This window comes from Dermacentor albipictus, chromosome 4 (genome assembly GCF_038994185.2).
Source record: "Dermacentor albipictus isolate Rhodes 1998 colony chromosome 4, USDA_Dalb.pri_finalv2, whole genome shotgun sequence".
Lineage (NCBI taxonomy): Eukaryota > Metazoa > Arthropoda > Arachnida > Ixodida > Ixodidae > Dermacentor > Dermacentor albipictus.
The window spans coordinates 85,686,134-85,697,677 of NC_091824.1; the positions used below are offsets into that span (position 1 = coordinate 85,686,134).

An 11,544-nucleotide genomic window follows, 5' to 3' on the forward strand; every position below is an offset into this window, starting at 1 on the left:
CCTGCGAATTTCTTTATTTCATCTACCCACTGAGTCTTTTGCCGTCCTCGACTGCGTTTCCCTTCTTTTGGCACCTATTCTGTAACCCTAACGGGCCACCGTTTATCTAACCTACCCATTACATGACCTGCCCAGCTCCATTTCTTTCCCTTAATGTAGATTAGAATATCGCCGTTTATCTAACCTACCCATTACATGACCTGGCCAGCTGCATTCGATTAGACAGGAGCTGGGTTATTAGAACGGTGCATTAGAATGGAGCTGAGTTGATTAGAATATCGACTATGCCTGTTTCCTCTCTGATCCACACCGCTCTCTTCCTATCTCTTAACGTTGCGCCTATCATTCTCTTTCCATCGCTTTTTGTGCAGTCCTTAACTTGTTTTCGGGCTTCTTTGTCAGTCTCCAAGTTTCTGCCCGATATGCTAGCACCAGTAGAATGCATTGATCGTGCACCTTGCTTTTTAGTGATAATGGTAAGCTTCCAGTAAGGATCTGAGTATGTCTGGCGTGTGCCCTCCAATTCAATTTTATTCTTCTGTAAATTTCCTTCTCATAATCAGGGTCCCCTGTGTGTAATTGTCCTAGGTAAACTTATTCCTTCGCATACTCCAGAATCACTAAATTCAGCACTAAATCGCGCCAATATTCTTCGAGTAGATAGAAACAAATCCTAGAAACCGTGCTTGCTCCCGCTGACGCAGCAATATATTCTTTTTCATTCGTATGTTCGTATCCAACCGAATATTCGAACATTTTCGAATATCTATTTTATGAATCGAATACGAATATTAAAAAAAATACAATATTCGATATTATTGGAACTTCTCGAATATTCGCATACTTTTAGCGAAAAGGGTTGAAAAAGAAACTTACTGAATGTAAAGTAAAACGAAATAATAGAAATAATAGAACGCGGACGATGTCAATGTCGCACATTAGTTTAAATAATATGCCATGCAATACGCGAGCTCAAGCGCATGCACGTTCTTAGTAGCTCGGCAATGAATCGCACGTGAAGAAACTAAAACCTAAAAAGGACTGTACGCACGCACGTACCAATATACACTCACAGAAGCGGCGTGGTGTAACTATATGACAACATGAAGACGAAGTGGGAAAGGCAGCAGGATCATTGCAAAGCCAGCCACTAAAGATATGGCTGGAGGCGCAGCGCACAATAGCAGCAAGAAATGACATATTTTCGTTGAAAAGACCGTGTAGCTTACCAGAAAATTATTCAGTTCCGTTTAAGGTTCTGTTTTAACAAAACTGTGTAGCCATATAAAGCACGATTTCGTGTTTATTTGTTTCCAAACAATGGCTCTTACATACTGTGAGGGATTGGTATAGCGTACATCTGTGAGACATACGAATTCCTTCCTGCTATAGTGGGGTTGTAAGAAGAGCCCGCTACGTTCACCTCACTTCATTTCTTTAGGCCAAGCGCTGTTACAAAGCAGCGCGATTCTGTGTTTCAGAAACCGTTCTCGTCGATAGTTAGATTTGACGGGGCCGAGATTCTATAAACCATGAAGCAGTTGCTTCTTAATATCCTACGTGTTTTAGCGCGGTTGGTATGTGGTGCGACTCAATCACTGATTTGACATTTTTCGTTCGCTTAAATTTTTACTATCGGCAATTACCCAGGTAAAGGCTCAGCTGTTTTTCACAATCTGCTGTAGAATCCCGTGACTGACGTTCCTTTGTCTTTGTGAACAAGATGGCCAGCTAATTTTGGCTTTGCCACAAAAGATTAATAATAAAAAGAAGGCTTGGCTTTTACTCCGCTTTTCCACCTTTACTCACCTACGGGTGTTCTTTGGAATCGCTTACTTTTTGTTTGAATGCAGGGAACGAGCGAACGTGCTGTTCAGAATTTGAGAAGGCACAAAGACAAGATTGCCGCCATATTTTTAAGACAGAAAACGCAGTCATACCGATTTCTCGCTGTCGACGCTGTTTGGATACCTCGACGTAATTCGCTTAGACTCTGACTTCAGGGACGCTGTCGGCAGTGAGAGAGAAAGGTTTGGGCTACAGTACGACTAAGGCAAAAGTGAGTGGATATGGACAGATTGAGAAATAAACGAACAAACAAAATCAGGGAGGTCGCCCAAGTGCCATCACTTCCAATACGCTTGTTGGCCCACGTACATAAACATTTGTTTCCTCATGACTTGGAATAAATTGCTAGTTTTGTCTACGCATCATCCCGTACCGTGTAGAGTCCCATCGTCGAACGCGAGCGAAAGCTCCTCAGATGTTTTGGGCCAGAAGAGCTTGGTTCGGCTTTCTTTGAGGTGTCCGAGAACTTGTACAAAATCCAGAAAGGAAGAACTTGAAAAGAACAAGGTAACGCGAAAATAAAACAAGGTAAAAAATTGTTGCCCGCAACACAGTTGAGCTGCTTCGATAGACGGAAGCTCATATAGGATTTGTCACGTCGAGCTCTGCGCGCTGCACATTCCAGTCTTGAAGCGCGTCATACCCTTCTTTTTCTTTTGCGTTTGAACACATCTGTCCCGCAAATTATCTACGATTAAATTTCTTTTCTTTTTCTGATTCTTTTTCCATTTAATTTTGATCGTTTTCTTTTTCTCTTCTTTTTCTTATTGTTGAAGTAGAAATAAGCAAAGATATCTCTTGCTCGTAAACATTTTAGCTTGTTGTCCGAAAAGAAAGAAAGCAGAACTGTCGATAAAGATTTTATTTTTCCCTCTAAAGATTGTACAGATTTGTAGACTATAAAAGTAGTATACGTCATCACCAAGACTTAATTGTTCGGCGTAAAGTGCTTTAATTTTACAAGCAAGCTATTGCTGCGACTAATCGTGGTGGGGAATGGTCATTCCAAAACTTCCGTTTTCATCTAAGCTATCGAGAACAATCGTAACTATCGCAATAAAATTTAGAATGAATGCTGGACATGGAAATCGAGAGAATTGTGTGGGCAAAATTAGAAGTGCGTAAGTCAGCTAGGGATGTGTTGTAAAAAATTGCGCTTTGGCATTTCAAGCGGTATTCAAGAGGGTCTCAACTTCATCGTACTTGTAAAACAATGTTTGCCCAGACCTTTCAATGGCATGAACGGTGGTAATAATGTCTTCAAGAGCGTCAACATTCGCTTTTATTGTGAGCTGCACATAGAGCTTCTGGTGTACTTCAGCAATTCATGTTGAAAGCTCTACTTCACGATCCATTCTTTCTTTCTCATTACTTTGGTTACTTCGAGTATTTAAGGTATTACAGGTTGTGCATTTGCCAAGAGATTCTGCTTTCTAGTAATTTTCTACGCACTCTGCTACGCTAAGCATGAACCAAGGTGATACTCATCATTCGACCCTGAACAGGATAAATGAATTCGGTTGGGATAGACTTGTGATTTAAAGGTGGCTACCTCCACATTTTGTATATCAATAACTGCGCTCCCCCCTCCCCGCCCCCAAAGTGCTAATTCAGCGTTATTTGTGAACTTTCGTTAATTAGTTTTCTGAAGCCAATGTTATTAGCGCCAAAGTATGACCGCATCGCGCAGAAACTCATGTCCAACATTCCACGTTTGCTACGTGCGTGGCGTTTCTATGTAATATCAATTACGTGGACGTTCCAGGCGAATTTGCACCGTCACCTTGCTGTTGCGTATAAAGTCTAAATACGATAAGGTAGCGCCCAGCAAGCCGTGTGCTGTGAGGGAAAGCGCTGCGAGTGCGAGCCGTGAATGATCACGGCATGATGCACGCTGTCCATTTGCTCGCCCTCCTAATTTAGACGCCGCGTTATCGAGCGCGCTCTATGGGAGGAGAGCGCGCACCTCCTCGTCTATAGCGTCTCCTCCGCTACCCCAGCAGTACTTGCGCATGGCTGTCTGCATGGCTGAGCCTGCTGAGCGCATACGTGGCCTACGCGCCGTATCTTGAAGCCAATCAGCGCAGGGTATGGGCGATCCGAGTGTAGGGTGGCTAGAATGCCGAGCTGGCTGGTGGATTCGTGCGCGCTGTCTTTTCGTGCGTCCAGTGTTGGAAGTCGCTTAAGCTCAAGTTTCGGAGAGACTGTGAATCTAGAGGCAGAACGAAGTGTTCCCTTTCCGCTGCCGGCCCTCCTCATCACGCCATGGTTGTGACAGCGGGTGCTCGCGCTGATTGAGTGAGGTCTGTTCATGCTTGCGTGGGTGCGCGTGACACCATGAATGTTAACTTAATTAGTAAGCGAATGCTTAGTGCAACTTATACGGTAGATAGAACTACGAGCTGGAATTAGTGTAGTTGTCTGATACTTTTGCTATCGCTATCAATGTTTACGGCTTTCCTAAATTTGCAATCTTCCTTTACGTACAAAAAGCCTATGACAATGTTCTCCAGGGCTCAATATTAGGCCGGCTAGTGGACATGGGAGCCGCGAGTTACCTTTATATGTTTTATAAACCCGCTAATGAGGGATGAGAAGGTGCCGGTGAAACTAGAGACGATGCTGAGTACCGTGAGAGCAGTTTCAGGAGACGTTTCACTAGGAAGTGTATTGTCGCCTCTGCTATTTAATTTTGCCATGGCTGAAATACCAGAAGCTTTGAGGAATTCATGCAAGACAGCGTACATGTAAATATATGCCGATGTCAGCCTTTGGCCATCCGGCACCAGCACAAACGCCTGGAAATTATGCAACTGATGCATCAAGGGACAGTTGCGTCTGCACAAGTGTATCTCTCATCGGTCGATTTAACCATTTCAATGGACAAGTCCCGTTTTGTGCTGTTTCCTGGGCTGGGGTGAAGGGTAATGTTGATGATCATTAGCATCGGAAGCCCATCAGTTCACCAAGTAAATCACGTACGATTTCTAGGAGTAACACTTGACTCCAGGATGTGCTGGAGACGTGCTGTAGACACCATCATTTCGTCGCTCGAACTAAGCCTTAGCGTGACGGAAAGGATGGCTGATGCACGCTGGGGCAGTCACCTTCCTTCAATGTCGAAGTTACACTCGGCACTGCTGATGTATCGTGCGCTTTTACAGTTGCCATTAATATTGCCGTGAAAGTTCCAGTACGCTCGATTGGAGTCTCTGCATTGTAAAGGCCCGGAAAGCTCTTGGCGTGCCACGGACAACTGCCAGTAGCAAGGTTTTGCACGAGTCTCAGTCGTCCTGTCACCACCTCCTTGCATTTCAACGTCTGATCTTGAGACTCATGACTCACTCTCACTGCATGATCCGTGAGACACATGCAGTGAGAGCTCATCTCCAAAAACTTTGGATGCGAACTAAATATCCAGTCTTTATAGCTCTCAACTCAGTTCGGGTAAAGAAACTAAAAAAAGAAACTAGAACATCGGGAACCTTATTAGGTATAACCCAGAAAACTCAAACTTGTGCTCCAAATGCAACAAAGGCAACAAATGCGCAATTTCTTCCAGAAATTTGGCAATTGCTCGGCTATGGTGTTCCCGCGTTCGACGCGTGGGGTCCACAAATGGCGTGAAGGAATTCGGGAACACAGACAGAGGATCCTCGCCCACCACTTTCGACCACGGCCACGAATAGGGAGAGAACGCGATTGCGAGATTAGACCATCAGACGTCCCCTTTGGCCGTATCGTAAGTCGAGAAATAAACATGTAGCCTTTTAATTGTTGAATAAATGTCACGTTTGCATTTGGTTACGTCATTTCTGTACCGTGATGCCCATACACACTCGGAAGTACGAGCAGCACGTCTCACGTATCCCACTGTGGCTGCATCCCTGTTGCAGCCTAACAAGGCCTAACAATGATGCAAACTTCAAACGCGGTTTACCTTCACCACGATAACGTCCTCGTTTGCAGACGAGGAGCATGCCGCACAGCGTGTGCTGGCGGGTACAAATGAGGGCATCGAATCTCCTCGTGCTGCAGCAGAAGTGGTTACCAAGAGCGTTGTCTAATCTCTGTTGTGCATAAATCGTTTTAACAGCTGAGGTGTTAATATAGTTCCCGTATTAGTTTAAAAGCTTAGTGCTCCCGACTATACTATATTGTATAACAGCAAGAAGTTGTAGTTTACAAATTTCTTATTGCTGAAAAAAATACTGGAATTAACAAGTAAAGCGTGGCATATATTGTGGCCTACTAAAATGACGTGCAGAGTGGGCTCCAGCATTGATTGCGGTTCTTTTAAACACTTAAAGTGCAGTATTCCTCTGTTTCTGCTCGTTTAGCAGCAGCAGCTGTGAGTTGCGAATTGCGCTGTGTAATCGGCAGCTGCTCTGTTGTGCATAAATCGCTTTAACAGCTGAGATGCTAATAAAATTCCCGTATTAGGTAAAAAAGGTTAGTGCACCCGGCTATACTATATTGTGCAAAAGCAAGAAGTTGCAGTTTTCAAATTTCTTATTGAAAAAAAAGTTACTGGAATTCACAAGTGAGGGTGGCATATATAGTGACCTACTAAAACGACGTGCAGAGGTTGATTACGAGCATTAATTACGGTCGCTTTCAACCCTTAAAGTGCACAAATTTCTGTGATTGTGCTCTCCCACGTTGAGGCCACGTAGCGGCCGCGGCCCCTAAGACACTCCTGAAACGGTGTGGATAGTAGCCGTAACCACGTGTGCGAACTTTGCTCGTCGGAAGAAAAGTTTCTGCTGACGGCCCTGCATATTTCACGTCAGGGGCATCCACCTCTCACGCCATGACACCTACCGTGCCGTAGACTCCTTCGAAGGCCCAGGTCTTCGATATTGTTGTCCCCGCGGGGAATGGTCCCGAGACTGTTGTAGACGCGACGGCATGAATAGTTGGCCGCTCTGACGTTTATTGCGTTCATCGCATGGTAGGCTTCAACTTCCAAGTCCCCGCCAAGAGCATGGCTTTCATGGCTCTAACTGTCGATGCTGGCTGCCTCTTCATCGGTGGCGAGCGTTGTCCTGTCCTTCGCGTCAGCCCGCAGGTCCCCAACGTAACTTGCCTCTTCTTGCCGTCGTTCGTTCCGAGCGAAGTCCTCGTCCAGGCACTGCCACCATACGGCAAGGTTCTGTCTGTCAACGCTGGTGTTATGAGCGGACGACGGCACCCGCTTCGTTCGGATGGAAATGACCATCACAACCCCTGTCCCCAATTATCTGCGAGTATCTGGTCATCGTGTGACGTTTGACTACCGCGACTTGCAACGCGCGTGTCCTCGGTGCGGCTCCAGCTACCACTACTGTGCGGAGCGCACCGCAGCGTTCTGCGATGCGGTGCGCATCGTCCTGGATCAGTCCTGCAACACCGGCACGGTGTTGCATGGATGGTAACCGTATAGTATGAATGCCCTGTGCGCTGTTCATAGCCAGCCGCTACTGCTGGTGCCTTTCCCCCCTTACCGCCGGCGCAGCTGCGGTCGCGACTGCGCGTGACGCCGCAACCAAAGAGATTGCCTTGACACCACCTCAACCAGCGTCGGCAAATGACAAGGAAGAAGCATACAGCTTGATACTCACAACACGCCATGTTCGCCGGCCTCATTGGCCGAAAGGCAGGACCGTGCTATTGATGACGTGGCTGATCGCAGCACGCTATGTTCGCTGGCCTCCCAGGCAGCGAGGGACACGCGTGCTGTGGCCGCTGGCGCCTCTATTTCGGCTGCTACGATCAGTCCTGATCGCACCGAAGTTTTGGACACGGCTAAAACACCTGGCCCTGCGATTTCTGCGCTCGCTGCACCAACGAAGTCTGCGGTGGCTTCAACCGCCTCAGTTGCATCGCTTACAGCGCCCCATCCGATTTGTGGCTCTTCTGCAAAAGCCGCCGCGCCATTGCATCTGAATGAGCCCCCGGCTGCCAAAGTCGCCCGGGGTGATGACATCGATCCCGCAGCGCAACCGCTACTAGCATCATTATCATCTGAAAATAGCTTAAGCCTCAGAGTTGATAGTAGCGTTGGATTCTCACCATGCCTGCATGAACTCGACGTAGAAATGACGGTGCCACGAGACGTAAAGCGTGTCCACGCGTCAGCCTCTGGCTAGGACCGCGCCCCGGATCGCCGCCCCGAGTAACAGCAGTCAAAAAAAACCTCGCCCTTCTTCGAAAAGGTCGAAGAAGTGACGTGTGTGCTGCATGTCCCCCGAGCTTGTTCCCGAGGCGCCGGCTTGAACACGACCAGGTCAGTGCGGTGACACTTTTAGTTAAATATGACTGACACCCTGAATGTTATTTCATTAAACGCACAGGGGTTCCGAAGTTCTGTAAAACAAGCCGAAATTATCAGCGTTGCCCGCACTACAAATTGTGACATTCTGTGTTTGCAAGAAGCAAAATTTTTCACCATTGGACATGTTCTTGTTTCAAACACACTTTCATCCTAACTTTTTTTTCTCTTTCATGAAATCACGCTCAAGTGGAGTTGGTATTATTATACTCAATAAAGTTTTACTTCGAGATCATCACGTTTTTTTATGATGGGACAGGGCGGATATTGGCATTTGATTGTAGGCTCCCTTCATTTATGTTACGTATTTTGTGCGCAAGCCACAAAGTCCAATGATGTTTTTGGTGACCTGGATGTGTATTTCTTGGACGGTCATGAAGTGGTTCCTGTTGGTGATGTTAATTGCATTTTAGGCACGCGAGGCGCTGTGCAATGCCCGCGTTGGGGTCGCTCTGATTGGAACGCACGGGAGTTGCGTCGCCTCTTCCGCACTCTTCGTTGCTGGATAAATATCGACGTTTTCATGTTTGTTCATTTGTCTGGACATGGCGACGTGGCGCGTCGTGAAGCAGGTTAGGCCGTGCCTACGAGCCAAGCAATTTAGCTCAGTATGTCTCCCAATCTGATGTGGTAACATTACCTTTATCTCCTGTTTACATTTCCGATCACACACCAGTTATGCTTGAAGTTTGCTTCCCTGCTTCTTCATCAGCAAACCCTTGGCGCCTCTACATCCGCCTTCTACATTGCGCGCGCTCCTGGTCTTGTTTATCAAGAGTTTTGCGCGCCTGTCTTTCTAGATATGACCCAGAGTCCTGGGACGCGCTCAAGGTGCAGTGGTGTCTGCATTGTTCAGTTGCAGGTCGTGCACTCAGACGACGCACGCCAGAAGTACTGGCGGATACTGCCATGAAGCTACGTATAGCCCTTCGAGTCAATCAACTGACTCCACTGATTCTCAAGGCAGTGTGAGCTGCGGAGGCGTTTCCAATGCCTCATCGCAGCGTCGTCTTTGTCAGCTGCTGCTTGGCGATGCAGATGTTATCCGTGTGCCACTCCGAAGGTCAGCGCTTTGCAAGAAACTGGCTTTTTAGACAGCCCAATGCATTAGGTTCAGCAGCCCTAAGAGCACTTCCTGTTATGCTGCCTCCCGCGCGTGATTATTCGATCTTTGTAACGCATTTTGAAAACATGACGCGTACGCTATGCGAATAGATCCTGGTTCTGGAGGATCTCGTACAATTCTAAACGGGCTGCCTCAGTTTCCATCTGAAGTAACTGACCGTCTTTGGGCACGACCATCAGTTCATGAAGTGAAGGCAGCATTATCTTCCATGGAGCGTGGCTCGGCCCCAGGGCCGGGCGGGTTACCCATTGAGTTTTATCTCCCGTTCTGGGAAGATATTGGTGTCACTTTCCTATCTGTTATCAACCGGAGCTTTGAGAACCTTGAGTTCTCGGCTAGTTGACTGCAAAACCTTTACAGCTGTTCTCACTCGACGCTTGGGAAGTCTGATGCCTTCCTTAATAGGACACCATCAGGCATGCTCAGTCCCTGAGAGAGAGATACAGCCTCTCGATCGTTACGCGTGACATAATGGCATACACGCTGGCCAGGTCAGCACGTGGTCTCTTAGTTTCACTAGATCAAAAAAAGCATTCTATGGCCTTGACCATAGTTACATATTTAATGTACTGACCTCGTTTGGCGTTTCGTCAAATTTTGTTGAACTGAGTAGGACACTGCCCATTCAAATATCCAAAGTACATTGTTTGTTGGTGGTCGGGAAAGTGCACCATTGCCTACTCACGGTGTTCAAGAGCACCCTCTATACCCAGTACTCTTTGTGCTCAGCCTTGAGCCATTTCTGCGCTCAGGATTGAGAGACCCTTACGTGTGTGGTCTCCCACTGCCTGGTAGCGGTCTTGTGAAGGTGACAGCCTTTGCCGATGACATCACATTGTATCTCAGGAATGAAGACAGCTTATCCCTTAGCCTTCGAATTTTCACTGAGTACGAAAATCTTTCAGTTGCTGCGCTAAAATTTTCAATATGTCGTTATTTGTTCATTGGTTCACCACCAGAGACGCCTAAGTCCCGTTTTTTATCTTCAAAAGAGTGGCTCTATTCGTATTTTAGGCCTTGATTCCACCTGTGATGACATATCAGACTCTTTGTGGCTCTCAATTCTTTCAGATGTAAGTCCAAATATTCAAGATTCTCAAGGAAGTGACTTACCCCTATTAGAAAGAAGGTACGTAGCAGAGTCTGTATATTTTGGCCGACTGTGGCACGTTTGTCATGTTACACAGCCACTATTACGGGTTACTAGGTCTTTGCAGATCCTTCTCGGTTTCTTCTTCTGGCCAGGTACTACAGAACTGGTTTGGCGCGCGGCACTTTGGGCAACCACACTCTCGCAGTGGGTTCGCGATCTCACACGTTTGTGTCCTCTGCCGGCTGCTTGCTGTGCGATTTCTGCTCCATCTGTTACAGCGTGATCAGTGTCTTCGGGCCCTAAAACGTAAAACTATTCCAATGTGTCTTTATTCCAATCTCGTGATGTCAAATTTGGGCAACCGCCAATGCAAGCATCGGGCGGTGACCAGCAGCGTCCTTCGACAGTGGTGATGCCGTTTCTTGTCGGTGGCTGATAGACGGGTACGGCTTAATTTTCGGCGAGCCTGGTTCTTGCAGCCAGGCCATCAGAAGTGTTCATTGAATGTGCGCAGAATGTAGGTGCCTGTGACTATTCTATGCGCGTGCTCTCGTACACATCATTTTTGTATATACACATCTCATAACATGACTTCAAAATTATGCAAATTGTCTTTGTCACATCCAATGATCATTGTACGTAGCCTTTGTGCGCACTGTATATATGGAGCATCATTTTATACATGTGACAATTAGTTTATGTGTAACTACGCTTGTCTGTTGGTCTATGTGGTTATATGTCAGTGAGTGAGGACTCGGACACTACTTTGAGAACGTGCCGTGTATACAATCCTTCATTTCTTGTATATGTTATTGCCCTGGTGTAATCGTGCCGTCATTGTGACTGTGTTCGTATCCTCTCTTCTTGAAATAAACTTCTTCTAACCATCCTGTTTCCCCTAGGGCAGCAGCAGCAGTGCGTCACTAACAGCGCTGTCTAATGAGCAGCTGCTCTGTCGTGCATAAATCGCTTATAACCACTGAGATGTTATTAAAGTTCCTACATTAGTTTAAAAGGTTAGTGCACCCGACTATATTATGCTCTTTAAAAGGAAGAAAATGTTGTTTTCAAATTTCTTATTGAAGAAAAAAACTACTTGAATTTAGAAGTAAGCCCGGCATATATTGTGGCCTACTAAAATGACGTACAGAGTGATCATTAATT

At 46.5% G+C, this 11,544-nt stretch overlaps 1 protein-coding gene across 1 annotated transcript in view; it reads left to right on the top strand.

Annotated features, from left to right (window-relative positions):
- The window catches only part of LOC135901193 (uncharacterized), a 53,346-nt gene extending 47,744 nt beyond the window's left edge, over positions 1–5,602 (top strand). The window contains exon 3 of the transcript XR_010564039.1: positions 5,411–5,602. The gene's annotated coding sequence lies outside the window, so the exon portion shown is untranslated. The remainder of the gene's footprint in view (positions 1–5,410) is intronic.
- The last annotated feature ends 5,942 nt before the right edge of the window (positions 5,603–11,544 follow it).